The following is a 26,943-nucleotide window of genomic DNA, read 5'->3' as shown; positions in this document are numbered from 1 at the left end:
TGGCAGCGGCTTCTCCGAGGTTGCAGGCGGGAATCTCTCTCGGCCCTCTCTTGGAGATGCTGCCAGGGAGGGAACTTGGGACCTTCTGCTCTTCCCAAAGCGGCTCCATCCCCTGAGTGGAGGAATCTCTTCCAGGGCTCACACTTCTAGTCTCCCATTCAAATGCAACCAGGGTGGACCCTGCTTAGCTAAGGGGGCAAGTCATGCTGGCTACCACCAGACCAGCTCTCATAAACCACCCAGAGAGATGTGAGTTTGGGGAGGTCTATAAATATGCTAAATAAATTAAACAAATAAGCAGACAGGATGGGTAAGAATGAAAGGTCTCGCACTGAACTAGGGGCCAATTGCTCTCTCTCAGCACCTGGCCTACTCCCAGGGTTGTTGTGAGGATCAAAGGAGGAAAATACGGACACCACAATTAACAGCTCGGGGAACAACTCTTTCACTCCAGCCCAGCCCAGCCCAGCCCAGGGGAGGAGAGCTGGTCTTGTGGTAGCAAGCATGACTTGTCCCCTTAGCTAAGCAGGGTCTGCCCTGGTTGCATCTGAATGGGAGACTTGATGTGTGCACACTGGAAGAGATTCCCCTCCTTAGGGGATGGAGCTGCTCTGGGAAGAGCAAAAAGGTTCCAAGTGCCTTCCCTGGCAGCATCTCCAAGATCGGGCTGAGAGAGACTCCTGCCGGCAACCTTGGAGAAGCCGCCACTGCCAGTCTGTGAAGACAATACTGAGCTAGATGGAGCAAGGGTCTGACTCAGTATATGGCAGCTGCCTATGTTACTATCCCCCACCCCAAATCTGGATTCCTGGGTTTTTAAAATTCTGGTTCTTTGAAAGCTCCCGGAGTTCAAGAAGTCAAAGGAAAACAGCCATGTGTCTTGTTCTCTCCCTTATTGTTTGCCTGATGGCTTCAAGAATGTCGGGTGAGGAGGAGGAATTCCTCCGAGTTCCTTTGCCCTTGGCGATTTTCCAGTCGATAGCAACTGACCGAGATCCTCCCTCCCCCAGCCTACTGTTTGGCAAGGAAAAATAGCCGAACGGTAAAAGACAGATCTGTAATGGAATATTTTACAACTTTTCTGAAAGGTTCTGGTCCTCAGGAGGTTCATAGCTCATCACAACAAAGAATGGGAAAATGCAGAAATCGTGAGCCAAAATGGAACACTTTTCCTGAATGTCACCCTCCACACACAGAAAAACCGCCACCCGCACACACATACTTTCTGTGCAAGGACAGCTATGAACGAGGTGGGAAAGGTTTGCCTGTTCAGAGAGAGGGCAAGAAGCATTTCCTTCACTCCAATTAGGCTTTGGAACATCATTAAAGTTTGGCTGATTCTGATGAGATAGTCAAGATAATAAATTACCTCCTCTCCAGTCAAGAATATGTTAACATTCAGAGTTGCACAATTTGCTACAACCTCACAGAAATTGAGAGCATTTACTGTAACAAATGCCATGATTTATTAAAATGCACATACTTATTAGGATATGCTTTAAAACATGTGGATGCCTTGCTGGAGCCCTGATCACTGTGGCAGTCAGTTCCGCAGGTTAAATTCAATGCTGCATGAAAAAAGTGCTTCCTTCTATCAGTCCTGACCGCATTCGGTTAAGAGAAGGAGGAAGATCCCCCTTCTGTTCCCACAAAGGTGAAGCAAAGTGTAAGCTACAGAGCTTATACAATCTCTCCAAATTGTTCTCGACAGGTGCGTTATGAAAAGCCGGGAATTATTATTTTTTTGCGGGGGGCAGGGGACTTTAAACATGCCATGCACCATAAGTGCTCTCTTGCTCTTTCCATAGTTTACATTTTGGTGCAGAGCAACCAATTTAGGCTCAAGCATTTAAATGGCATCCTTAATTCCAGCTCTCGATCTCGGAGCGCCTTCACCTTGCTGCCTGTGTGTGCCACGCACAAAGCCATTCCTCCAGCGCCCACGGCCCATCCATCAGCCCTCGAAATTTCAGCACAGACCGGCCCTCGGCCAAACCCGAAAAGGCCTGAAAGAAAATTCAATCCCCTCCTTGGAGCTCGACTCCTCTCTGCCTAGAGACTGTGTTTGATCTAACACCCTGACTTTGCCAGCTCAGAACGGAGATCAGCAGTCAGAGGCATATCTAGGGGAAATAGCGCCTAGGGCAAGCACTGAAATTACGCCCCCTGTCCAAACATCCGACACCCATCTTTCAGATAACTTTACCATAATATCAGCTCAAAAATACAAGTCAAGCTCGTTAATCTTTTCCTATTTCAAAAACTATTTAGTGATGGATGTAGCCAGACCAAAAAATGCTGGAAAACTACAAATTTCAGTATGCTGGGGCTCATGAAATACCCAAACACTATGTGGAGGTGTACTTGGAAAACTAAACAGAAGTGCCTGTCTAATTCTCTACTATGCATTGTAGCATCACTATTACATCAGTTTTAAAAAGAAATGCAGAATTTGACTTTTCCCAGATACTCTGAAAATAATTAAAGGATATGCCGAGTAAACGGTGTCACTGCTCGGAATATATTCTCGTATTTCAGAAAGACAGTTCAAATGAGAGAAAGAGAGCACGAAACTCCCAGTGGGCCTTAGTACTAAGGATTCCACACTGATTCAAAGACAAACTCACCATTAATAGCCATATTATTAAGACATCACATTTAACTCACATATCACAAGAAGCAAAGTAAGAGCAAATGAATACAATCCTAGCTCATAGGCTTCAGCTCAGTATCCACAAGCCCTGATTCTCTGTACATAGTGCCAAACTGAATATGTGTACAGTGACTTATATTATATTAAATTTTTTTTTACCTGTAGCCGCTTCGGAGGGCTTCCTAAAGGCTGTGGTGGAGGTCTGCAAAGGTTCCCCCTCCCTGCCGATGACCTCTTAATTCACCACCGCAGCCTGCCCCGGGCTGATTTTCGGGCCTGTTTGAGCCTGCAAAGATTGGTGTGTTAGCCATTTTGGAGGCTGCCACACATGCTCAAATGGCCTCTGCGAGGCCTGGTAAGGCCTAGGGCTTCACAGGGACCATTTGAGCATGTGCAGTGGCCATTTAAATTTTTTTTTAAAAAAAATGTCCGCCCAAAACAAAATGGCCGCGGCACATGCTCAAATGGCCTCTGCGAGGCCTGGCATGGCCAAGGGCCTCACAGAGGCCATTTGAGCATGCATGGTGGCCATTTTGTTTTCAGTGGCAATTAAAGAAAAAATTTCATTTTAAAAAATGGCGCCCCCCTTCAAATGGTGCCCGGGGCATGTGCCCTGCCTGCCCCACACTAGATATGCCCCTGTCAGCAGTGGCTGTAGAAGAAGGAGAGGTGGTCTTGTGGTAGCAAGCAGGAGTTGTCCCCTTTGCTAAGCAGGGTCTGCCTTGGTTTGCATTTGGATGGGAGACTCCATGTTTGAGCACTGTAAGCTATTCCCCTCCAGGGATGGGGCCGTTCTGAGAAAAGCATCTGCATGCTTGTATGCAGAAGGGTCCAAGTTCCCTCCCTGGCATCTCCAGATAGCACTGAGAGAGACTCCTGCTTGCGACTTTGGAGAAGCTGCTGCCAGTCTGTGTAGACAATCTGAGCTAGATGACCTCTTAATTCAAGAGGGAGCCCTCTTTTGGAACAGGAAAGCAATTTCTCATTCCTTTTCCTATGTAAACCACTTTGCAAACTTTGTTGAAAAGGGCTGTATAAATATTTGTAACAATAATACTTGTGGGTTTTCCCCTTATATAAATACAAAACATGAAACTAACAGATGTATATCAATTTCATGTCCCCTTTCTATAGGAACATAGGAAGCTGCCATATACTGAGTCAGACCCTTGGTCCATCTAGCTCAGTATTGTCTACCCAGACTGGCAGCAGCTTCTCTGAGGTTTTAGGCCGGAGTGTCTCCCAGCCCTACCTGAAGATTCCAGGGAGGGAACTTGCAACCTTATATTTTCTTCCCAGAGCAGCCCCATCCTCTATGGGGAATATCTTACCGTGCTCACACATGTCTCCCATTCAGCTGTAAACCAGGGAAGACCCTGCTTAGCAAAGGGGACAATTCACGCTTGCTAACACAAGACCAGCTCTCCTCCACCCTTGGCAAGTGCTGCTCAAGAGTTAATAACCACCTTGTTTTCCCTTCCAGAAAACTCTCTGCTCACAAAAATAGCATGCACCTTAATAATTAAAACTTTGCAGAAATCACACTGACAAGATTCCCCCCCCCCCGCAAAGCAACCCATCTCTTACAGAACAATTAGTAATTTCTCCTGCCATGGAATTAATCAAGGAGTGGGCGCCTTTGCTGCAATTAGGTCCCTTATTATTAAAGGGGGGGTAATTCTGTCACCCCTCGCAGAACCTTTTAAAAACTCGCTTTAAATCCAGTCTTTCCCAGCACACATCATCTTTGCTACGCAGCACTGGAACATGAAATGAAGGCATCCAGTTTCCGGGCGGGAAGAATACTAGAGTCGGGAGGGTCCCTAGAGATCCTGTAGTCTGACCCCCTCGTCAGAGCAGGCAACTGCTTCTGCATCAAGTGTTGGGAGAGAGGGAGAAAAATTCCTCTCTGCCCACTCTTTCCATGTGCATCATTTTGTACACCTCTACCATGTCTCCCTGTAGTCATCCATTTTCCCAACTGAAAAGCCCCAAATGCTGTAGCCTTGCCTCATAAGAAAGGTGCTCCAGGCCCTACGGGCCAGCCTTGGAGGTACTGACCTCACTTTGGGGTGCATGAAGCCCTTCATGCTCAAAAGAATCCCTCCCACCCATCATCTTGGTCTCAGGAGCTCCCCTTCTCCGGTGACACACACACACACCCTTTCCCACTCCATCTTCCCAAAAGTGGCAAGCAAATTTTCGCTGTTCTGGCACATCTGACGCAGTCCGGGGGAAATGTTGCCTGAGCTCTTGTCCAGATAAATATTTAGAGAAAGCCATCAGCCGGCGAGTAGGTGAAACCCGCTTGCTCTGCCAGTCTCGAGGCCTTGTGTGTGTCTTTCTCGTAGATAACCCGCCCGCTTTCCTCGCCGAAGTAAACAACGGTCCCTTTGAGATCCCCCACTGAAGGAAGGAGTGAAGCAAAAGCTCTCGCTCTCTCTCCCCCTAGGCTGCGTCATGGCCATGTGGGGGAGAGGATGGAAGAGCTCATTCTTCACGGTGCTCTTTCCTTTGGGGCCAAAAATGACCAAACGGGTTTCAAGAACAACAGTCGCTTATCTGGGAAAATAAATATGAATTGTTCGGCCTGTCTTGGGGCAGAGGGGGCTGAGAATTACCCCACCCCCCTTTGCCAATGAAATGGCAAATATTCCCAGCACAGTTGAAAGGCCGAGTCTTTTGAAGGGGGGAGCCAGTTTGCTGCCAGCAAGCACAAATTGTCCCTTTTGCTAAGCAGGGTCTGCCCTGGTTTGCATTTGAATGGGAGACTCCATGTGTGAGCAACTGCCAGAGATTCCCCTTAGGGGATGGGGCCGCTCTGGGAAGAGTACCTGCCGGCTTGCATGCAGAAGGCTCCAAGTTCCCTCCCTGGCAGCATCTCCAAGTAGGGCTGAGAGAGACTCCCGTGTGCAACCTCGGAGAAGCCGTTGCCAGTCTGTGCGGACAATACTAGGTGGGCCAAGGGTCTGACTCGGTATAAAGCAGCTTTCTATGCAATCCCAAAAGCCAAGCAGAGTGGGAGGAGAGCTGGTCTTGTGGTTGCAACCATGAATTGTCCCCTTTGCTAAGCAGGGTCCATCCTGGTTTGCATTTGAATGGGACACTACATGTGAGCACTATAAGAGATTCCCCTGAGGGGATGGGGCCGCTCTGCTCTGGGAAGAGCAGAAGGTTCCCAGTTCCCTCCCTGGCAGCATCTCCAAGATAGGGCTGGGAAAGACTCCTGCCTGCAACCTTGGAGAAACTGCTGCCAGTCTGTGAAGACAATACTGAGCTAGATGGAACAATGGCCTGACTCAGTATATGGCAGCTGCCTATGTTGCCTTGGACTCAGGAGCCCTGCCACTGTCTCTGAAACCTTGGATTCAGATACCCTCTGAAAGGAGCATAAAACACTCCCAAATCTTGGCTTGGATTCCCCGCTGGAGGGGACCTGGAGAGGTTCACCTGATCCGTTGGGTGTGTACACGGTTCCGTTTCCGGGCCACCCCCTGCCCCGCAGGCCTCTTACCTCTCACTGTTCCCATTGACGCCACGTGCTCCAGACGCCAGACGGCCCACGCAGCCTTGTCTGGCCTAGCAGAAGACAAACCGCTCATTCTCTTTTGAACTGCCCCCCCACACACCCACACACAAAGGGGACCCTCTGTCCAGCCAACCACGATCACTCCCGAATCTGAGAAAGGTTTCTGTGGTGTCTGGTCTCCTGTTTCCCAGGATGATTACGGTCCAAGCCGTCACCTTCAGGGTTCTCCTTGTTCAAGCAGGATGAGAGGAGCTGAGAGGAGTTGTGGTCAATTGGAGATAAAGGCAATATCTCTGGTTTTCCACTCCCTACCCTGTCCTTGTAAGAGCTGGGTCTGTGCTCAGTGGGAGAGCACCTGGTTTGCACGCTGAAGGTCCCAGGTTCAATCCCTGGCAGCATCTCCAGGTACGGCTGGGAGAGATTCCTGCCTGAAATCTCAGAGAGCTGCTGCCAGTCAGTGTAGACAATCCTGAGCTTGATGGGTCAAGGGTCTGACTCAGAAAGCAGCTGCTGCCAGTCAGTGTAGGCAATCCTGAGCTCGATGGGTCTGACTCAGAAAGCAGCAGCACATGTAATATTTCTGGAAATGCTGAAGCCATGAAAATGTGGGGGGCCTCCTGGAAAAAAACCCCCAGAAATTTGGGGAAATCAAAATCCTGAGCTTGATGGGTCAAGGGTCTGACTCAGAAAGCAGCTGCTGCCAGTCAGTGTAGGCAATCCTGAGCTCGATGAGTCAAGGGTCTGACTCAGAAAGCAGCTGCAGATGTAGAATTTCTGAGCACCCGTTGATCGAGGCATCCATTTACATTCTTAAGGGGCCGAAAACATTTACACCATCTCAGAAAGTTCTTGCCAGAAAGTGACGCTGTGCTCAGGAAACACTTCCTGTGGAAGATGTCTCCCTTCTCACCAGCAGGGTGATTAACACACACATGTTCATGGGTTGGTTCAGAAATGGGGAAATCTGAAACCGATTTCAGCCCGATTCCCAAGGCTGGCTTGCCAAGGTAAAATGGCTGGATCGAGATGTAGAGGTTGGCCCAGCCAAGTCAGGGCAGGGCTGGACAGATTTGTATGGTTGGGCCACTGTGGAAACTGGAAGGTTACGAGTGGGACCCGTACAAAATCTGGTTCGTCAGGAGTGTCGACGAGCAGATGGTGGTGTTTGCTCACTTTTCAGTGAAAAAGGTTTTCAGCCGGTCTGCACAATAAAATATTGACTGACTGCCCAACCTCATCCTTAACAGAGAGCTCTGTGATGCTTCCTCTTTGTGGCACCGAAGAGGCTAGCAACTTCTCTGCTGCTGAAGAGGCTAGCAACTTTTCAGATTTCAAAGGGATCCCAGAATCTCTGACGCCCAAACTGATGCATGTGTGCCTAGACCAAAAACTCCCAAACTATAGAATGGGGGAGACGTGCGCTGAGAAATTTGTGGCGCCGAGGAGGCTAGCAACTTTTCTGCTGCTGAAGAGGCTAGCAACTTTTCAGATTTCAAAGGGATCCCAGAATCTCTGACACCCAAACTGATGCGTGGACGCCTAGACCAATAACTCCCAAACTATAGAATGGGGGAGACGTGCGCTGAGAAATAGATTCAAATAATTGAAGGCTCCTGTGAGCCCACCCACAGCCTGTTACATATCTGCAGGATTTACTGTTCTAACCTTGCTTCTTGCCATGAGTCTTTGCCAAGGGACAATCATCCTGATTTATTTTACAGCTGCCACAAGGTTTACTGAGATGAGGTATGTGAAAAAAATCCCAGACCAAGCCACATGCTTTCAGCAATCCCTGCTTTCTGGATCCTGTCCCTTGTGACTCACTGTCCCAGTATATTTGCTTTTCTGGAATGCCCTGGTGGCAAGCCACTAGAGATGTAATTCTCTAGGTTAAACTACCACAACAGTGACATAAATATAGAGAAGCAAACACGGAAGGAAACTACTGGTCCTGCAATGCCCCCTGTAGCATATTGCCCCTTTAAATAAATGATCCCCCGCCGGAAGGCCTCAGGATGAGAAAGGCCATGTGGGAAACCGGGGGGAACAGATTCTAGACTCCTTCACACAGCTGCTAATGGGACAGGACAAGCATTCGACCCTCCTCCTTCATTAGAGTGCTGGATAGGACCCTTGTCCTGCCTCATTAATGAACAGCCCTTTTGTTCTGCAGCCAAAGCCTGCAGCTGAAGCCATATGATCTTCTGAGGAGCCTGAGCAGTCCTAGGCCCAGCTGGACTAGAAACTTGACAGTCCATGGATGACCATCCATGCTTCTTTTTCTCCCCATCAGTCTATGTCCAGGACCGGCCTCTCCACTAGGCAGATCTACTGGAGGAGAGCTGGTCTACGGAAGGAGAGCTGGTCTGGTGGTAAATGTAAAGTGTGCCGTTGAGTCGGTGTTGACTCGTGGCGCCCACAGAGCCCTGTGGTTGTCTTTGGTAGAATACAGGAGGGGTTGACCATTGCCTCCTCCCACGCAGTATGAGATGATGCCTTTCAGCATCTTCCCATATCAATGCTGCCCGATATAGATGTTTCCCATAGTCTGGGAAACATACCAGCAGAGATTTGAACCGGCAACCTCTGGCTTGCTAATCAAGTCATTTCCCCGCTGCGCCATTAGGTGGTAGCAGGCATGAATTGTCCCCTTTGCTAAGCAGGGCCCACCCTGGTTTGCATTGGGATGGGAGACACATAAGTTATTCCCCTTATGGAATGGGGCCACTCTGGGAAAAGCATCTAGGTTCCCTGACAGCCTCTCCAAGATAGTGCTGCGAGAGACTCCTGCCTGCAACTTTGGAGAAGCTACTGCCAGCCTGGGTAGAGAATCCTGAGTGAGATGGACCAAGGGTCTGACTCAGTATATGGCAGCTTCCTATGTTCCTAGGAGACAGCAAGCTCCTAAAGAGCGGGGTTGAGAACAAAAGAACTTGCTTGGCTCTGTCTTAATTCCCAGCATCGGGAGTTTGTCTCAGAGACCCCGACACGGTTCATCTTTTCATGTGTCTCAGCAAGGGCTGTCCTTCCTCTGCTGATTTGTTATCCTAGCAGAGAATAGTAAAAGGAACAAACAGAAAGGTCTCATTTCAGAGAGGTTACGGCCTGTACGTTTATAGCCTGGGGGGGTCAAATAGCCCAGCTGTAGCTGAGTTTTTTTCCAGCCTCATGAATAAATATTGAATCTGGCCGGCGGTGAGAAAATCCAGGGGTGGATTTCAAAGGTGCCGGTTGTTGACATGGCTAAGTAAGGCAAAGACCTTTTAAAAACCATTTAAAAGTCTTGTTGCAATCCTGGGAAATTCAAATGCCTTTTTTGTCTATATCAGGGGTTCCCAACCGTAGCTTTCCAGGTATGTCGGACTACAACTCCCATCATCCCTCGCTTGGGCGTGCTCCTGTGTTGGACTACAAGTCCCATCATCCCATGCTTGGGCGTGCTCCTGGATCCAAAACTCTCTCCGGTTTCTCAGGTTGAGGCAGTGTTCACCAGGGGTGCTTTTTATCAGCTCTGGCTGATACGTCAGCTATATCCATTTCTGGAGGTAAATTACATATGTACAACAGTAGTACATATGCTGGTGAAATGACTTGACTAGCAAGCCGGAGGTTGCCGGTTCGAATCCCCGCTGGTATGTTTCCCAGACTATGGGAAACACCTCTAACGGGCAACAGCGATATCGGAAGGTGCTGAAAGGCATCATCTCATACTGCGTGGGAGGAGGCAATGATCAACCCCTCCTGTATTCTACCAAAGACAACCACAGGGCTCTGTGGGCGCCACGAGTCGACACCGACTCGACGGCACACTTTGCTTCACTTTACATATGCTGGTGACCTCCAGGCTTGACTACTGTAATGCACTCTATGTGGGGCTGCCTTTATACATTGTTCGGAAACAATAACTGGTCCAGAATGCGGCAGCCAGGTTGGTCTCTGGGACAACCCAAAGGGAATATATAACACCGATTTGGAAAGAATTGGACCGGCTGATGATATGTTCTGAACTGAGGAAACATATATGTAATTACCTATAAACCCCTGACTGGCTTAGGTCCAGGGTACTTAAGAGAGCGCCTTCTCTGTCCTGAACCCTGCCGCCTATTAAGATCATCTGGGGAGGTCTGGTTTGGGTTGCCGCCGGCTTGTCTGATAACTACTCAGGGACGGGCCTTCTCTGTGGGTGCCCCAGGGCTTTGGAATGCACTCCTGGTCAAAACAAGAGCTACAACTCTTTCATCTCTGATGGGTTTTTTTTTAAAAAAAAAACCCTTTAAGATACACCTGTTCTTTCAGACTTTGAATTAAAATTAATTGTAAACTGTTTAACTGTTTTTTTAATCTGGTGAAAACATTTCAATTGTTTCACCCTGTGAATTGTGTTTGTTTTTATTCTGTGAAAGTGTTTTGTATGTTTTTGTGTTTATATTGTAATTTGGATCGTGTACACTGCGGTATATAAATATGATAGATAGATAGATAGATAGATAGATAGATAGATAGATAGATAGATAGATTCTCCACCACAATGGCCAAAAGGATGATGGGAGTTGTAGTCCAGCAACATCTGGGACCCCAAAGTTGAAAACTCCTCCTCGTCTATATCAGTGTTTCTCAACCACCGGTCCCTGGACCGCTGCCGGTCCCCGAAGGGTTGAGTGCCGGTCCCTGACTGGGAGTCAACCCCCCCCCAACTGAAATCAAGGCACTCACTTCCTCAATTTTGCACATGGCACGGAAGAGGAAGAGTATCACGGAGGCATGGGACCCTTCTTGTGCCTTGCCTCCACGTGCTGCTGAGATCTTCCTACAGCTATCTTATTCCCTATCTTTACAGCTTCAAACTGTATGCGGTGCGGGGGCATGGAGGAAAAAGTATGGCAGTGGGCGCCACTTCAAGGGCTACTGGTTCTTGCATGCTCATTGTTTGCAGCCAAAGGTTGGTTGATTGAAACCCAGCTGCCTGTTGTGGTTGAGGCGCCTTGAGAGGGAACGCTGTTTCCCTCTTGCATCAGTGGGGCTTGCTTGTATGTTGTTTTCATTGGCCCCATGTAGCTTTTGAATTTTTCTAATGGCCCAACATCCCCTCTCCACTGAGTAATCACAAGCACCTCCACTCCAGACATACTGGAGACAAATTTGTTCACCCAGGCTTTTAGATTCAGGGGTTCTCAACCTTGGGTACCCAGACGTTGGTGGACTTCTACTCCCATAATCCCCAGCCATAATGGCCAAATGCCATTGTTGTTGGAGGTTATGGGAGTTTAACTGAGGGACCCAAGGTTAAGAACCCCTAATATTCCATGTTTGCAAAAGATTCCAAATTTAATTATTTTAATGCTTATATTATTTTCATTCTAAACTGCCCAGAGATGCAAGTTTTGGGCAGTATAGAAGTCTGATAGATAGACAGACAGACAGATAGATAGATAGACAGACAGACTTGAAACCCCTTTACTAACTGCTGGTCCGGGAAACTGCACAAGAAGAATGTAGCGGTCCTTGAAACTCTGCACGAAGAATTTAGCGGTCCTTGACTCCAAAAAGTTTGAGAAACACTGGTCTATATCATGGAGTGGAAGAGATCAGGAAAGGATCTGAGATCAGATCAGAATTACTTTTCAAATAATCCCACGGAAGCAGGTCCAACCATAGCCAGCCTAAACTATTGGGGAGGGGGGGGCAGATTTTACCACCGGAGTTGCTTCCTGTTACCTTACAATATAGCAGTTTTAAAATCGTGTGTTTGTGAAAACTCTATGGGGGAGGATCAAAAATGAGGGCAGGTGGGAGCCCGACCCACATAGCTATGGGCCTGCTTGGAGGAGTTATTCGGCGATCTGCCTTTGGCCCTCCAACTCCAACTCCCACCATCCCCCCACTGCTGTGACCAATAGTTGTGGATGATGGGAGTTGTAGTCCAACCATCGCTACATTGCATACGTTACACAGCCCTGTCACAGGCCCCCACCAGGTGTCCTTCCAAGGGCTTTGAAATGATGGCTTGGAAGAAGACGGATCCTCAGAAAACCGGGACATTTTATGGAGTGGATGGTTCCCTTTCTGTCTCGGAAGCAGGATGGGACGGAGCCATAGGCAGCTCCGTCTTTGTGCTCTCTCTGATGGGGCTGGTCTCATTGTCACTTGTTTCCCCCTCTTCTCTGTGCTTGTTTTGTCTCAGGAAGTATCTGTCCTGGGCTTCCTTACATCTGGGGGCCTTTGGAGTGGTCCCAAAGGAGTAAACGTCGGCCAGGCATCAATGGCCAGATTTCCTGACACCGCTGAATCATCCGTCCGCTGTCACATCCGAGAAGGAGAACAATACCCCAGGCACACAAGCTGACCCCAGGGTGACTCTCCGTTGCTTAAGTGTCTTCTGTAACCATTCACTGCTGTTTGGCAGAGGTCGGAGCATGTTAGGCCAACCCTACAGACCAGAGAGTAAATCTGCATCTTGGTTTGGGGCAGGGGCAGGACTTGGCGGGGGGGGGGCAAACCGGAGCTCATAGCCAAGCCAAAAAATGAGTAAGCAACCAGGAGCGAGAAAGCAACAAGAAGAGAAGCCAGGAGTCAAGCTGGGCAAACAGGAAATCGGAGATCAGAGACAAGCCCGAGTCAAGGAGGGAGCTAGGAGCCGGGAGCTAGGAGCCAGGAGCAAAAAGAAGGTCAGGGACAAGCTAGGAGTCAAACTGAGCAATCATTCAGGTACCAGGCAGCAAACCAGAGATAAGAGGCAAGCCAGGAGTCAAGTGGGGGAGGTCAGAGAGGAGCCAGGAAGAGCAGCAGTGAGCCTGACACCAAAGAGCAAAAAGAAGGGCAAAAAGAAGGGCAGAAAAAAGCCCGGAGTCAAGCAGGGCAAACAGCAAACTGGAGGTCAGAGAAAAGCCAGGAGCCAAATGGAGCAACCAGTCAGGAGCCAGGAGGCAAATAGAAAGTCAAAGAGAAGCCAGGAGTCAATCCACAAGGAGTCAAGGCTCCTTGTGGAAATCAAATCACAAGAAGTGGCAGTGATATAACCAGGCACCACCTTATGATGTCACCAGGTCCTGCCTTTGGGACAAACTGGATGCTACCAACCTGAAAAAATTATCCTGGGATACCACTCCAGACTATATCCCCATAGGAGAGAGCCTGTTTTAACTACAATGTTGTTGGTATTTGACTCCATGATGTCTGAAATGTACAGTATCTATCACCTGACGGATGATCATTGCCAAAGGTGCCCATCTCCTGGGGCAGAGATTTTACATAATTTTGGGTCATGTCCACTTATTATTAACTTTTGGCAAGATGTCGTATCAACAATTAATGCAATGACAGGCTATAATTTAACAAATGACCCAAAGCAAATTCTTTCTGGATATGTAAGAAGAGTGTTGGAAACCGGCGTAGAGATGATCACTTCTCTGTCAACAGCAGAAAGAGTCTGCATTGTGAAAGCTTGGGGTAAACAACAGCTCCCACAAGACTAGACAGGTTAACACATATTTGGAACATGATATTTGTTGTTAAAACCCGTGTATTCAAAATATTCCGAGGATGAGCATACAACAGACAAATATGCATCTAGATGGATTTGGTTGCTCCAGTCTCGGAATAAGGAAGTGCAAAGTTTTGGTACCCATATGAACTGTTCTGAATGCTATGGTTTGGGAACGGAACGTTTTTGATATTTCAAATAAATAAATAAGAGCAGAAGTTTCCTAGTTCCCTCCCTGGCAGCATCTCCGAGATAGGGTTGAGAGAGACTCCTGCCTGCCACTTTGGAGAAGCCGCTGCCAGTCTGTGTAGACAATACTGAGCAAGATAGACCAAGGGTCTGACTCAGTATACGGAAGCTTCCATTGTTCCTATGGCAGCTTCCTATGTTCCTGTGAGTCAGACCATCGGTCCATCTAGCTCAGCGCTGTCTGCACAGACTGGCAGCAATTTCTCCAAGGTTGCAGGCAGGAGTCTCTTTCAGCCCTATCTTGGAGATGCTGCCAGGGAGGGAACGTGGGACCATCTGCATTCAAGCATACAGGTGCTCTTCCCAGAGCGGCCCCATACCTTTTATGGTGCTGCTCACATATAGTCTCCCATTCAAATGCAAACCAGGCTGGGCCCTGCTTAGCAAAGGGGGCAATTCAAGCTTGCTACCACAAGGCCAGCTCTCCTCCTCCTCACGACAGCCCTGTGAGGTAGGTTAGGCTGAGAGATACACGACTGGCCCAAAGTCACCCTGAAAAACGACCCCCAGTCTATGAAGACACAGTACCCCAAAAGACACCTTCCTTCTTCATTTCCTCCTGCACGTTTCTTCATTTCCTCCTGCACAGATCTGTCCTCCTCGTACACACCTCTGCCCCATCCCAACTGAGTTTTGCTCTGCTCTGAAGATCTAAAGAGTTGGCTGCGTTTCCAGTCTGGTTTTCGCTGCGTCTTTCTCTCCTCCGCCAGTGAAACCGCAGAACCCTAATTCATCCCCGCCGGTGCGGAGGTGCCAACGGTTTCATAGCAGCACGTTCTAAAAAGCCAGTGTTGCAGTTGAAAGGGTTGGATGCCATCCCAGAAACAAGTATTCTGGGCCCCAAGGGGGTGGGAAAGCTCTCTCAATCTTAAAAAATAAAATATAAAATGGAGCTTGCTACGTGTTTGTCTTAAAAATCTAGTTTCCTGACCTCCGTTCAGCGATGAAAGTCACCGGTCATTTCTCTGCCTTCGCTGCTGGGCTGGAAGAGGGGGTCCTTTTTTTATTTGGGGGCCCAGGTTTCGCTGTAGGGCATGGGGTGCCCTATGTCTGGCATGGTGAAACCCACCCTCTCGGGATAGTATGAAGGGAAAGGGTGTCATTTATAGCACACAAAAGACTGAGGAACAATGGAACATAGGAACACAGGAAGCTGCCATATACGGAGTCAGACCCTTGGTCCGTCCAGCTCAGTATTGTCTGCACAGACTGGCAGCGGCTTCTCCAAGGTTGCGAGAAAGCAGCAGCGGCAGCCGGGGGGGGGGGCGGAGAAAGAGGCGACCGGCCACAAAAACTGGCCGGCCAGAGAAAGAAAACATTGGAGGGAGGAAGAGGAGGTGGGGAGACCTGAAAATGAGGGGTCAAGAATGAGGGAGAACCAGAGGCTCAGAGGCTCTGTGTCTGGGCCAGCTAGTTGTTTTTGTTGTTCCAGACATCATCATTATCATTATCATCATTATTATTATCATCATCAGCATCACTACTACTACTACTACTATCGCTAGAGATAAAGATAATATATTACAGATGGGGGGATTGAAGCTGAGAGGAAATCGCCTTGTCCAAATCCAGTTAGCAAAAGCCGAGCTAGAGAGGTGGGATTCGAATTCAGGACCCCCTCGCCGAAACACCTAACCCCGACGCTTGTGCCCGCGAAGCCACAAAAACCAATGCATCGGTCCGGTGCCACCCACCCCACGCCCACTCGGTTAAGATTTATTGCCGCTGATTAAAATTGCCTCGGCCAATTAACGGACATCAGCTTGGATGGATGCATCCCTCTTTCATGCTTGCCATCGAGGCCCCTGGGTTGGAGGCGGCGTTCTGTGCTGGCACGAAGCCTGCCGCCAATCTGTTGCATGTGGAGACAAAAAACATCCCCGGCCGGGACTCATTCCGGAGAGCGGCCAGGTGTTCCTGGCTGGCTTCTGTGCCCTTTGGCGCAATGAGTTTGCTGCCTTTTGGAAAGCGAGGGGAGGAAATGGGGCCGTGTCAAGGGCGCTGCTTAACGGCCTGACCCCTTTGACAGTGAAAGTAATCCGTGTCGACAAGGACTGGCATCCCGAATGCCGGCTAGGAGGACGTGGATCTGTTCCGACAGCAAGGCCCCGGTGAATTCAGCCCTCCGCTCCACTGAAGAAGCGTGAACGGACTAGCAGAGGAATTATAAGAACTACAGATCTCCACTCTACCTTTGGCCCCATGAGTGACTTCCTCCCCATCTTTATAGAAACACAGGAACACAGGAAGCTGCCTTCTACCGTCTGAGTCAGACCATTGGTCTATCTAGCTCAGTATTGTCTTCACAGACTGGCAGCGGCTTCTCCAAGGTCGCAGGCAGGAATCTCTCTCCGCCCTCTCTTGGAGATGCTGCCAGGGAGGTAACTTGGAAGAACCTAGATGCTCTTCCCAGAGCGGCCCATCCCCTCAGGGGAATATCTTCCAGTGCTCACACAGGGAGTCTCCCATTCAAATTCAAACCAGGGTGGACCCTGCTTAGTAGAGGGGACAATGCATGCTGGCTACCACAAGACCAGCTCTCCTCCACGGCTTCCCCTCCATCTTCGGATCTTGCTTCAAGTTCCTCTTTCATTTTAGTACTGTGGCTGTCGACGACACAGCGTTAAATTGTTGCCATATTGCCAGGGTGAAATCTATTTCCCTCTGGTGCGGCAAAGAGTGGAGACAAACAAGAAGAGGGCAGATTATCTCACTCCATATTTGTATCTAACTGCTTTCTCAGGCTGCAGATTTGCCCCAAGTATCTGAATTTCACATTTGAATTGAACCGAGGGAGCTGCTGCCTACTGAGTCCGACCCTTGGTCCGTCTAGCTCAGTATTGCCTACACTGACTGGCAGCAGCGCTTCAAGGTTTCAGGCAGGAGTCTCTCCCAGCCCTACCGGGAGATGCTGCCCCAGAGCGGGGGGGGGGGTCTTTTGGACTCCAGGGAGCTGTTTTGCTCTGCAGACAGAGTGTCAACTTGGCTCGAGAAGGAAGCCCATAAGTCTTTCTCAGAGCTCCATTTTCCTTCGCACAAAGCCTGTGGTGTTCCTTCCAGCTCGGGAATGGAATCATGAGTCCCTCGCCTTTCGCAGGAGCCAAGACCTCGTCTGTGCCTAGAGGAGGTCGTAAATAACGTCATGCCCAGCCTTTCTGCCCATGCCAAGTTTCGTCTTCCTTCCAAAGGACGCAGATGCCAACCATAAAACTGTAATTGCCTCGGGTGGCCCCCGGCCAACGCTGCTGCTGGAGAGACAACAGCAATGTTCTAACATTTTTAAAGAAAAGAAACCGTCCTTGGTGTGCATACGTCCCGCACACCCCTCCAGCCATTTTCGGCCCCCCGTGCATTATGGACGGGGCCCCTTTGGTCCCCGAGGGGCAGCGCGGTGCAGTGGTTAGAGCACTGGGCCCGGGCCCGGATTCAAATCCCCATCCGGCCCTGAAATGAAACTCACTGGGTGACTCTGGGCCACTCACTTCTCTCGCTGCCTAACCGGCCTCACGGGGTTGTTGTGAGGCTAAATGTAACGAGGCACACCGCTTCTGGGCTCCTGCCAAGAAAAGCAGGATATAAATGTAAAAAAAAGAAATGAACAAACACATAAATAAATAAATAACGGTTGCAAACTGTTTCTACCCTACACATTGGCCCATTCGGCCTCTGGTTTCTTCCCCCGTCTTCCAGTCTTGGCAGAATGTTTTTAGCACATAAAGAGACATCTCCAAAATGTCGGTTTCTATCTGTTCTCCTTCCCTTTCGGAGGCTTCTGGTCGAAGCTCTTCATGCTGGGATAACATCGCCTCCTGCCTAGGGGGTGTCGGAAACCCCCCCACCCATGAAAGGAGGCAATCGATAAGACGGAGAGCCTTCCATTGGTTCCCAAGGAAAGAGGTGGATTTCCAGGATCGACAGCTGGGGCCAAAACCCTCCCTAATGCCACAGACAGAAAAGAGAAAAAGAGAGCGGGGAAGAGAAAGGAAGGGAGGAAAAAAAAGATTGAAAAAGGCAAGATGCAGAAAAGAGAAAGATTGAGAGAGAGAGATTGAGAGAGGAGAGAGAGAGGAAGGAAGGAAAGGTCAAGAAGCATAGAAAAGAGAAAAAGAGAGAGGGGAAGAGAAAGGAAGGGAGGAAGGAAGGAAAAGAAGGATTGAAAAAGGCAAGATGATGTGCAGAAAAAAGAGAAAGATTGAGAGAGAGATTGAGAGAGGAGAGAGGAAAGAGAAAGGAAGGGAGGAAGGAAGGGAGGAATATCAAAAAAAGGCAAGAAGAAAGTTGTGCAGAAAAGAGAGAGAGCTTTAAAGATTGAGAGAGGCGGAGGGAGGGAGGGGGGAGAAAGAAAGAAAGAAAGAAAGAAAGAAAGAAAGAAAGAAAGAAAGAAAGAAAGAAAGAAAGAAAGAAAGAAAGAAGGAAAGAGTGGGTGGGGGCACTAAAAAGGAACCAGCAACAGCTAAAAGCTGGAGAAGGCCTGATGAAAGAGCAGTGTTTTCACATTCTTTTTTTTTAATTGTCAGGAAAGGTGCCACCCAAAGATCAGGTGGCAGGGAGTTCCACAGAGAGGGTGCTAGCACCAGAAAGGCTCACTCACATGGTCCCGGTAACTGAACATCAGAAGCTGGCGGGACACACAAGACTCTGAAAGAGCTTAGGGGCAAGGAGATTGAAGGAGATTCAAGGGTATGACTTAATATGTAACTAAAGAGGTGGGGGAAACTCTCGCCATTTAGCTGATTGATCAATTCACCTTTTGGATCCAATACATTTCCATCTGATCCGAGTATGGGTGCCTGTTGTGAGATGCCGCACTAGCAGAGCAAGGCTGTCTTCTTGCCTAACACGCCCCCGGGAATTCTGCCTTGCTTCTGAACTTAGCCCGGAGGAATGGCTTGTCTCTTCCTGATGAAAACATCTGGCTTTTTCCAGGGCAGCTGTAGGGCCAAGCGCAGCCGAGCACAAGATCCCCCAGAGTTGTCAATATTGTGTTCTTAAAGTGTCAGGAGATTAAAAGGCTCAAGCATTACACATTATGCTGTGTGTGTATGAGCCCATCATGCTGGGGAAAGTGGAAGGCCAGAGAAGAAGAGGACGACCAGCAGCAAGGTGGATGGACTCGATGACGACAGCAATGAATGCACCACTGGGAGACCTTGAAGACCTAGTTGAAGACAGATCATCCTGCATAGAATCTATCTATGTGGTCGCTCAGAGTTGACGGCACTCAATCAATCAATCAATCAATCAATCGTGCCCCCCTTACCTGCTTTCTTTCTAAACTCAAAAAAGCCCAAACATTGTAGTCTTTCCTCAAAGGGGGATCTCTCCAACCTCCTGATGATTTTGGTTGCCCTTCTCCGCGCCTTTTCCAGCTCTTTCTTACGGCACCCGTGACCAGAACTGTACAGAGTGTGTCGGACTACAACACCCATCACCCCCTGTTCCAGGGACTGAAGGCTGGGGGGTGATGGGCATCGTAGTCCAACGCAATCTGAGGGCTCGAGCCCAGGAACCCCTGCCCCACAGCACGCATGGAAAGAGCGCGGCTGAAAACCAAGCCCACATGAAGAACTATAAATAACCCTGTCGTGATTCCAAGTAGCTAAAGGTAGCATTTCTTCTCCGGACAGCATCCCAAGAAGCCAAATTGTATGGGCGGCATTGGGCCCATTTTTCATCCTTTCTGAGAACTGTGAGTCGGGGTCTAGAGCCAGGTCGGTGCGTCCCCAACCACCCCTGCCAGAAATGGATGCCACGTGATCTTATGCGACGGAATAGAACTCAGACCCCTTTGTAAGGAATTGTCGCAAATGCACTACTTCATAACCGAGTTGGCCTTACGACATCCTAGAGGTATTAGAAACTGGGAAGAAAGCCATTCTTTGGCGCCAAATCTCCCAAATCCTCGGGAACAGGAGCCTTCTTTTTTATTGCCTTTCTTCTAGGATAGCTTCTGGGATTTCTCCATTAGGCAGCAGCCTCTGAGATCATTCACAAGTTTCCGTCTCTGCTTGTAAATATCAACAACCATTCGAAAAGGAAAGAAGCCTTTCTTTCCATCTATCTATCTATCTATCTATCTATCTATCTATCTATCTATCTATCAAACTACCTACCTACCTATCGCTATAGCTCTATCTCTCTATCATATTTTTATACTGCCTGGTATATATATCTCTAGGTGGCGTACATAAGCCAAATTACAATAGAACAACAAAATAAAAACAATTAAAGGACTTTCACAGAATAAAAACAATTAAAGAACTTCCACAGAATAAAAGCAATTAAAAACCATTCAGAGAATAAAACAATTAAATAGGAGTGTGCACGAACCAGGAGTCGCGGTTTGGCTCGCATCGAATTTGAATGGAATCCGAACCGAATTGTGTGCTACCGAACCGCATGGGCAGCTTGGTGAAGGACAGAGGGGCGTGCATGCGTTTGATATGGGCTGTGCCGGTGGAGGGGGTGGAGGGGGTGAGTGGTGGCACTGGTAGCCGCGTGGCCAGTAAGACCCTTAATCTCTCTCTCTCGCTGCTGCCACCCACCACTGCCCATACAGCACCGAACCGGTCCACCCAAACCAGGCTCGGTTCGGTTTGATTGCGAGCTGAGCCACCCCTCGTTCGGACCACGATCGAACCGCCGAACCGGTTCGACGCCAAACCTACAATTCCACATTCATCAAACCTGCAATTCCACAGAGTTCGACGCACACCCCTACAATTCCACAGAGTAAAACAATGACACCGTTTAAAAATTAGTTTTAATTAAAAGCCTGAGAAAACAGGTATGTCTTAAGGGTCTTTTCAAAAGCACACAGAGATGGAGAAGCTCTTATTTTGGCAGGGAATCATCAAATATTACGCAAGGAGGAATCGGGGGACGTGGTGATCTGGATGTTCCACCCCTGAAACGAAATGTTACGACTTGAGCTAATGTATACATTTTCCATAACTGCTCTTTTTTTTGGCTCCGAGGCATTCTGGAAAAATGTGATCACTCTATAGCCCGGGTGATTGAGGGAGGCTCTTTCTGTAGGCTGTAAGGGATGAGGAATTTTCGTGGGTGGTGGTGCAAAGATTTGCTCTTCTTTTGCCCCTAGGTATAAAGTGTGCTGTTGAGTCGGTGTCGACTCATGGCGAACACAGAGCCCTGTGGTTGTCTTTGGTAGAATACAGGAGGGGTTGACCATTGCCTCCTCCCACCCAGTATGAGATGATGATGCCTTTCAGCATCTTCCTATATCGCTGCTGCCCGATAGAGGTGTTTCCCATTGTCTGGGAAATATCCCAGCGGGGATTCGAACCAGCAACCTCTGGCTTGCTAGTCAAGTCATTTCCCCGCTGTGCCATTAGGTGGCTATGGGCAACAAACTAGCCCTCTTTATTATCACCTGTAACCCCAGAGGAAGGAATTTGCTCCATTATCATGTTGGACAAAAAGCAGTCCAAAATGAGGATTCAATTGGGCTGTAGTGATGAGAGTGTGGGACTAACTAGGACCAGGGAGAGCCGAGTTCAAATCCCCATTCAGCCTTGAAACTCACTGAGTGCCTCTGGGCCAATCACGTATCTCTCAGCGTGACCTGCCTCACGGGGTCCTTGTGAGTATAACAACCACAACCAATATTTATATACCGCTTTTCAACAAACGTTTCCAAAGCGGTTTACACAGAGAAATAATAAATAAATAAGATGGATAACATAACCATGTGTTTTTATTTCAGAGAGGCACAACTTTGAGCCTCTGTCTGTGGGTAGACTACAGCGCCCGTCACCCCCAGACATAGTGGCCAATAGTCAGGGATTATGGGATCTGTAGTCCGGCATCTGCTGGAGGTTCTGCAAAGTTCTGCAGCCCTGTTTTATGCGATTACATTCAACAGACCCTGAAAATCCAGATGGAGCTATTCCTGGATATTTTCTCCCGCAGTTCCCCCACAATGCTTTCCCACATTCGATTCCTTGTGAGTCCCCCAGATAATTCCTTGTGATTCCAATTCCTTATCATTCCTTGTGATTCCGATTCCTCGTGAATTCCTTGTGATTCCAATTCCTTGTGATTCCCCCAGAGATGGAAGTCGGACATGATTTCTCCCTCCTCCTTTTTCTAGCTCCTCGGAAGACATGCCAAGCTAGCCTACAGAAGTCACTCTGGATTTGGTCCGTCTCCCTGATGGCTGGCCCGACACGACAGGTTGGGTGCCTGGGGGACTCTTCAAGCGCCTGGCGCTCTGATCCGAAGCGATCTGGCCGAGCTCCCACCCGGCGCCTCGGACGCGTCGGGCCTGGGCCCGCGTCCTGACTTCATTTTGCGTTGCGACAGAGTCACTCGAGGGGAACTGGGGCTGAGCGGAACCGCCACCTGGAATAACCCCCTGCGCCTTCTATTGAGGAACTTCTCCTGATTTTCCTCTGTAGCCTGCTGATGAACTCTTTCAAAGAAACCGAAGACTTCCCAAGTCTCGGAACCTGACCCAAACTTTCTGGGGTTTAGGTATTGGAAGGATCACCTGCCCCCAAGTGGATGGGAGGAGAGCTGGTCTTGTGGTGGCAAGCATGAGTTGTCCCCTTTGCTAAGCAGGGCCTGCCCTGGTTTGCATTTGAATGGGAGACTACATGTGAGCCTTGTAAGATCCCTTAGGGGATGGGGCTACTCTGGGAAGAGCACCTGAATGCTTGTGTAACAGAAGGTCCCAAGTTCCCTCCCTGGCATCTCTAGATACGGCGGAGAGAGGCTCCTGTCTGTAACCTTGGAGACGCTGCTGCCAGTCTGGGTAGACAATCCTGACCAATGGTCTGACTCAGTATAAGGCAGTTTCCTATCCTCCAAAGATCTATCTACCTGACATTCAGGATAACAAAGTGCTCACAGTTGTAGATCAAAGATAGATTGTCCGTTTTGCATGCAGAAGGTCCCAGGTTCACTCCCTGGTAGCATCTCCAGGTCGGGCTGGGAAAGAGACAGACCTCTGCCTGAAACCTTGGTGAGTCGCTGCCAGCCAGTGCAGGCAATACTGAACGATATGGACCAAGAGTGTGCTTCAGTAGAAGGCAGCTTCATAGGGCTAGGAAAAACATATCTGAAAGCCTGGAGTGTTGCTGCCAGTCAGGGCTGGCAGTACTGAGTTGGGTGGAGCAATGGTTTGACTCGGGAGAACACTTTCACAGGGGAGAGGCCATAACTCCGTGGCTGAACGCCTGCTTTGCACAGAAAGGGCCTCTGGTTCACCCCAGGCGGGACAGGGAAAGACCTCTGTCCGGACCACAAAAAGCCACTGCCAGACAGGGCCGACGATCCTGAGCTAGTTGGACCAGAGGTTGGACTCAGTAGGCAGCAGTCTGAAAACCGATCTGAGAGCCTCAGAAGAAGAGCCTGGGATAATGTCAACAGAATTTACTTGTAAAATCAGCTATTAAGACTGGGCATATTTTGGACAGGAGATCTTCAAGCGTAGCCCCAGAGCAGTTATAAATAGCACCGGTGAATCCAGCCCAGAAAAAGTCCTGGCCCGCCACGTAGGACATGAGTCAGGGTTCAACGTGAACCTTCTCGGGTGTCACCTTTTAAACTGCTGCCTGACCACGCTGTCCTAGGGATCGTATTGCACTGTTTACGGGAGATTGGGACTCCACGTGACAGCCAACTCCACTAGGACGCAAACTGCATCTCGACAGGGGCCAGGCTGGCAAGGCAATCAAGCAGGCTAGCAGCACCCGCTCAGTTAGGACCTAGGAAACTGCTGCCTACTGAGTCCAGCCCTTGGTGCATCCAGTTCAGTGTTGCCTGCACGGACTGGCAGCAGCTCTCCGGGTTTTCAGGCTGGAGTCTCTCTCAACTTAACTTGGAGATGCCCGTCAGGAAGTGAACTTGGGTTCTCCCGCAAGCAGACCCTGCTTCGCAAAAGGGACCATTCATGATTGCTACCACAAGACCAAGCCACCTAATGGCTCAGCAGGGAAACGCTTGGCTAACAAGGAGAAGGCTGCCGGTTCGAATCCCCACTGGTACTATATAGCAGCAATATAGGAAGGTGCTGAAAGGCATCATCTCATACTGTGAAGGAGGAGGCAACGGCAAACCCCTCCTGTATTCTACCAAAAGAAAACCACAGGGCTCTGTGGGTGCCAGGAGTCGAAATCGACTTGACGGCCACACTTTACCACAAGACCACCTCTCCTCCTCTTATAGAGAGACCTAGTCGAAAGGGGTCGCTGATCTGTCCTTCTGTTCCCCAGGTCAGGCACGGGAACCCTGAGAAATCAACCCATTCGCTGAGAACAAGCAAATTTGCAGTGGCAGGGACCTTTTCCCCCCTAGCTGCTGTTAACCGAAAATCCAAACTCGTCCTGATCTCCCGCAAATTATACCGATCAATCCCAATCTCTGCCTGTCCATCCTAGAGTACTGCTTTATGCTCTTCCCGTTTTAAAAGAGTGCAGTTCCATTGCATAATTATTTTAACAGCCATACAACGGAAACAGAATGAATATTGCACCACCGTAACGCTGCTCGCCTTCTCCTCGAAGCCACATCACCATTATCCCGATAGTCAATCAGAAGAGAGCACTGCCTGAAAAGCGAAGCCAGAGGAGAAAAGGAAAATAAACCGTGTGTATAGCCCGAATGCAGTCGAGGAAGGGGATGGCCGTGGCTGACCATTTGAGCTGGATCAGGGCCCCGTTACTTGAGTGTAAGCAGCAAGGACAGGCCGCAGTTGCGCGGGGTGGAGAGAAACTTTGGGATGCACTCTGTGGATGCTCAGAGGGCACTGTCGCATGTTTCTTGGGAAGGAGGGGCGGGGCCAAAGAAAGGCGGGGCGGGGCTAAGGGGTAGGTGTGGTTAAAGGAGAAGGGGTGTGGCTACGTGGCCAGGACCAAGTGTCTGTTTTTCTCCTCGCTTGGCACAGAGCGTCCTTAACGTAATGGAATTATTTTGACTGGTCGGGATTCATGGGCATGTGAGTCTGACTCACGGAGATCGTGTTACCAAACTCGCAAGGCTCAGCCAGCGAAACCCAGCTCCAAGCCACCTCGATGGCTCCGTACAGACTTTGGATCATAATAACTGGGGGGGCGAAACCGATGTGGCCTCCGGCGTTATGAGCTGCTTCAGACACCGGGGAGCTTCCATAGGAACATCGGAAGCTGCCATATACTGAGTCAGACCCTTGGTCCATCTCGCTCAGTATTGTCTACACAGGCTGGCAGCGGCTTCTCCCAGGTGGCAGGCAGGAATCTCTCTCAGCCCGATCTTGGGGATGCTGCCAGGGAGGGAACTTGGAGCCTAGATGCTCTTCCCAGAGTGGCTCCATCCCCTAAGGGAGGGGAATATCTTCCAGTGCTCACACTTCTAGTCTCCCATTCATATGCAACCAGGGCGGACCCTGCTTAGCTTAAGGGGACAAGTCATGCTTGCTCCCACAAGACCCGCTCTTCGAATCCCAGCCGATCCAGCTTGGATCCGGCCACCCGAAGTGGATCGTGCCCCTGATTGGTACAGAGAGTGTCCACGTCACATGGTGTGCCCATTTAACTGGAGGAATGGCACCTTTCCGGCTTGAAGAGATCTGCTTGTTTTCCTGCCTAGAAGCCCAAAGAAGCACCTGGAACCAGGTGCAAGATGGTGGCTTTGGGGCGGGGCCAGGGGCCGAGTGGCAGCTTGAGGGCGGGGCCAGGGGCCGAGTGGCAGCTTGGGGCGGGGCCAAGGGCCGAGTGGCAGCTTGGGGGCGGGGCCAGGGGCCGAGTGGCAGCTTGGGGGCGGGGCCAGGGGCCGAGTGGCAGGTTGAGGGTGGGGCCAGGGGCCGAGTGGCAGCTCGGGGTGCAAAACAGTGGCCTGGGAAGGAGACAGGAGGACGATTGCAGCTCGGAGTGAAGTCAGGTGCAAAATGGGAGTTGGGGGGCGGAGCCAGATGCACAATGGCAGGTGAGGAGGCAGAACCAATGACCTCCTTAGTTTCATGAGCCACACACTGGGGCGGCCGGCATCTCTACAAGTCCAAGTCTGTCCCTGCAATACGGCAGAGCAGGATTCGAACACAGAACTGGCCCGCAGAGCCGGACGAGACTTGGCCCGAGGTACCCCAGTGACGACTCCTATTTCGCAGACAAGAAAGACAGAGCGGTCATTGGCACAAGGTCCGCCCACCGCCACATTTTGACTTCTTCTTTTTAAAACAGGCAGACAAACTTACAAGTGTTCTTGCTCTTCTAAAAGTATTGGGAATCCAGCACTTTTGGCGGGCTCTTGTGTATTGCCCCAAGTTCTACAGGACACTTCACATAGAATGAGAGGCTGGGTCCCTGCCCCGAGGAGTTTGCAGTCTAGAAATCGACACAAATCACTTAAATGGGGGAGGAGTAAACCAGGAAAGAAGTCAGAAGAAGAAAACACACAGATAGATAGATAGATAGATAGATAGATAGATAGATAGATAGACGGACCACTCCCTTCACTAGCCTGTATTTTGAGATTTTATTTCGTTTTTAAAAACAAACAGTGAATCTTTTCTGCAAAATGGGGAGCTCATTTAAATACTCAGAGGCTACATGTTTGTGTACACACACTCACATACGTATGTATACATACAAATAGGGACAAAATTAAGTCATACACACACACTCACAAACTCTTACATACATACATATATGATTTAACTGTAATCCCGTTTATATTTATACATACATACACACATACAAATGCATATGTGTGTATTTATATACACATGTATTTGTGTGTATATGTATACACACACACACACACACACACACACACACACACCACCTCTGGGTATTTAAATGAGCTCCCCATTTTGCAGAAGAGATTCACTGCCAGTTTTTAAAAAATGAAATCAAATCTCAAAAGGCAGGCTAGTGAACATGTATGCGGACAAGATACCCAATGCAGCCACCACTCCAATCTATAGCTCAAAACTTTGCTGCTACATTTTATAAAGGGAGAGGACGGGGAATCGCCAGAACGCCTGGGAGAAGATTTGTGCGAGTTCGAATTGAGTTTCATTTAATGGGAAAT

At 49.4% G+C, this 26,943-nt stretch overlaps 1 protein-coding gene across 6 annotated transcripts in view; it reads right to left on the bottom strand.

Moving 5' to 3' along the window:
• The window catches only part of ANKRD65 (ankyrin repeat domain 65), an 85,415-nt gene that overhangs the window by 54,672 nt on the left and 3,800 nt on the right, over positions 1-26,943 (bottom strand). For 3 of the 6 annotated variants that reach the window (XM_053280644.1, XM_053280635.1, XM_053280643.1), the window contains exons 1-2: positions 4,816-5,043; positions 2,813-2,939 (exon numbers count right to left, since the gene is read on the bottom strand). The exons of 1 other annotated variant lie outside the window; for it this stretch is intronic. The gene's annotated coding sequence lies outside the window, so the exon portion shown is untranslated. Of the gene's footprint in view, positions 1-2,812; positions 2,940-4,714; positions 5,044-6,167; positions 6,250-26,943 lie in introns of those variants that run through there. 2 more of the 6 variants (XM_053280637.1, XM_053280636.1) reach the window with 2 other exon arrangements.

This window comes from Hemicordylus capensis, chromosome 16, assembly GCF_027244095.1.
Source record: "Hemicordylus capensis ecotype Gifberg chromosome 16, rHemCap1.1.pri, whole genome shotgun sequence".
Lineage (NCBI taxonomy): Eukaryota > Metazoa > Chordata > Lepidosauria > Squamata > Cordylidae > Hemicordylus > Hemicordylus capensis.
This window is presented reverse-complemented; position numbering and strand designations above follow the sequence as displayed.